Below are 3,343 nucleotides of genomic sequence, written 5' to 3'. Positions count from 1 at the left end.
CTCACTCCTCTCTTCAGCTCTCTGCCCTGACAATCTCAGCCAGTCCACCATGTTTATTCTCCCAGAGGCACAAGGATTTCTTTTGAGCTTATTTTTGTGGTTTAGCCAGCCAACCGGGAAATCAGGCCTGCTGGGATAGAAGGTAAAAATCAAATAAACAATCCTCTGAACGTCTAGGAAATGGCTGCTGGGCCTTCAACTTCAGGAGACAGCTGTGCTCTGCTACGCAGGGTCCTCCTTGTCCATCGCCACGTCATCGCTGGTATTCTGCAGCTGCTGTGCCTTTGGCCCCGCGGGGAGGATGCTTGTGACGGTGCGGAGCAGAGCTTCGCTCTGCTCCTCTGTCAGTCGTTCCTCACTCTACTCCACCATCAGCTGGATCTCAACAGCAGTCACAAGCCTGTAATTCAGCAGCTGAAGCTTTTCAGCTCTGGTCAACTAGTGGCTTTTCATTGCTGTGAGAAATTCTCTCACAATCTCAGGACTCTGGTGCCTGCGTGGTGTTTTTGACATGTATTTTAATGTTTCATATGTGACAGTGTGTTTTCAATATGTATTTTAATGTTGCATATGTGATAGTATTCAAATTCTGTTGCCCAGAACTGTGTTTATTCTTTCCACTTTCTTTGGCATCCTTCACTTCCATACCCCCTCCGCCTCTTTGCCTCAGGTCAGCAGCACACACAGAGCTTCAGGTCGCCCCACCACAACTCCTGGCTTAGGATTCCACTTTAAATCACCTGGGAAGGGAGACAAGCCTGGGCTGTTCGAGAAACCTCATAGCCAGAGTATCTGCCAAATACTCTGTATCATTTCTGTCGATCCTTTGGGATCTTGCCTTTATTTATCAGGAATCACATTTCCTTGAGGCACACCTAGAAGATCCATATCTTCTTGTGCTTTCATTCATTCCTTTCTTAGATGGGCTCCCTGCAGACCTCCACTCAAACATTAACTCTGTAAGATCACCGCTTTTCTTACTGCCCCCAACAATGGCTGGTAAGGGAAAGATAATTTGTACCACGGAGCTATTTTTCTAGGTGGGGACATGAGGCCTGGAATTGCTACAACCACTTTCGGTACCATAAAGGAAGCTAGCCTGTGGATGAAGCCAACACAGGAGGGCAGAGTCAAAAGAACGCCAGAGAAATGGAACTGAATCCTGATGAAAACATTTCTGAGGCTTATAATCCTCTTTTCAGTTTTCTGAGCCAATGTTATCTTTATTGCTTCAGCTAGTTCGTTGGGGTCCTTTAATGGACCGGAATCTGGTGTTCCGGAGTCGACGATAAGAAAGTGAAAGAAGGGAAGAGACTAATATTCCCTGGGTTATGCAGCAGGCCTCTGCGCTCCAGGGAATCAGCCAGAAAGAAAGAGAGAGAGAGAGAGAGAGAGAGAGAGAGAGAGAGAGAGAGAAGGACACGGGGACCCAAGTCTCTGGTTGAGCAAGGGTGCTTTATTGAATTCTGTATGAGTATATATACCATATTACAAGGTAGCTTCTTCAGATAAAGATCAAAAGACCTGACTTGACAAGTTACCATGGAAACAAAAGGCAATCCATATCAAAAGAGGGTTGTAAATAATCCCTTTCACCAAATGGAAAAGCTAATGAAGGAAATCCTATGCAAGCATCCCATCTCTATGATCTCAGTCCTGGGAGCTGCTTGCCTCTCCTCTTTCCCCTGAAGGGACTGATAAGGAACTGAAGGCTCATGATAGATAGGAAATAGCACGCAGGAATCCTACTGTTAAACATTCCCTGACACTAGTTTAAGGAAGATTTTGTTCCTTTCACCTAAAGAGCCTTAGCTGATTGAGGATGCCCTTCACAAGCCCCTGCTCCCTTCCCATCTCCTGCCTTTCACTTCCGAACGTCCCCATCTGCAGTTAGTGAGCTTAGTCCTCCCACAAGACTAAGTGCTGCTCCATCTGCCCTAAATACTGCCTCACATATTCAGACATACGAGCTCTGTGATTCAACTCAGATCCCACCTCCTCAGAGAGGCTTTTCCCAGTGATCTATGTTGTGCACTCCCTCCCCTTCCGAATCACAGTACCTGGTTATCTAGAGTTCTCATCACTGCCTGGAGTGTTCTTCCTGGTGTGGGCTTGTTGACAGTCTGTTTCTTGACTACAGGGACATTGCCTGGCTCATTCATTTTTCCTTCCCAAGTGTCCGGCATGGAGTAAGTGTTCAATAAACACTCGCTGAAGTAGTGAATGGGTTCTCGCCTCTGCACAGTGTGTGTGAGGGTCCGGCCAGTGTGGAGGTGCTCAGGGCTGTGTCTGGATGGCAGCCGTCTGCTCCAGGGCCTTGTCCTTGGGCCCCAGGCTCTCTTCATGCTCATGCAGCTGTGTCTTCCATGTTGTCTGGTTCTGCTTTCTCAAGAACCTGTTTCTTCTTTGCGAAGAAAACAAGAGAGGGTTCTGGCTGTCCAGTTGTGTGCTTAGAATTTGGAAGGTGGGGATAGAGATGAGGAAGATTTGACTTCATGAGAAATGAACAAGAGACTAAAGGCAGCCAGGTTTGCCTGGGTCTTGCACTGTCCTCCTCATTATGGTGTATTTGATCTGCAGAAAGCTGGGATCTTCCTCTGCTAGGCCTCAGAGGAGGGCAGGAGCACTCTGGGCTTCAGTTCAGTCAGTTCAGTCGCTCAGTCGTGTCCGACTCTTTGCGACCCCATGAATCGCAGCACGCCAGGCCTCCCTGTCCATCACCAACTCCTGGAGTTTACTCAAACTCATGCCCATCGAGTTGGTGATGCCATCCAGCCATTTCATCCTCTGTTGTCCCCTTCTCCTCCTGCCCCCAATCCCTCCCAGTACCAGGACTGATCAGAGCAGAAGGTTTCTCTATTTATCACAAATCTCATTACAGAAATGCAGCTGACTGTAGGTCTAAAAATAGCCCATACCCTTCCAACCCTGATCCACCCATAGGCTCAAGGAATGGTCCGTGCTCACTGGCCGGGGAGCCCTTCTTAGAAGAACTGCTTGTCCCACGGATGGTTCTGAGTCTTGGGTCCTGCAACAGAGAGAAGTCCACCTGGGTGGACAACCCCTCAAGGCAGCCCTTGGTAGCAATGCTCTGGACAAGGCAGCAGCTCCAGGATTCACAGTTTGCATGCTACCACCACACAAGTCAAGTCGACAGTTAAAAGGAAAAAGCAGAAGGCTGGCTAAGCAGTCATGGAAGAGACTCTGTGTGGGAGAAGGGCACACAGCAGGCTTCAGATATACTGGCAGTTTATTGATTTGGACGGAGGTACAGAGTACTCATTCTAAAATGATTCTTTACATACATTTAAATGGCACTGACTTTCTGTATGCATGTAATATG

At 48.0% G+C, this 3,343-nt stretch overlaps 1 pseudogene; it reads right to left on the bottom strand.

The window, feature by feature from the left end:
- Positions 1-222: 222 nt before the first annotated feature.
- LOC122444321 lies at positions 223-2,186 on the bottom strand (annotated as a pseudogene).
- Between the last annotated feature and the right edge of the window lie 1,157 nt (positions 2,187-3,343).

This window comes from Cervus canadensis, chromosome 6 (assembly GCF_019320065.1).
Source record: "Cervus canadensis isolate Bull #8, Minnesota chromosome 6, ASM1932006v1, whole genome shotgun sequence".
Taxonomy (NCBI): Eukaryota; Metazoa; Chordata; class Mammalia; order Artiodactyla; family Cervidae; genus Cervus; species Cervus canadensis.
The sequence above is the reverse complement of the archived record's forward strand: the minus strand, read 5'-3'. Positions and strand labels throughout refer to the sequence as shown.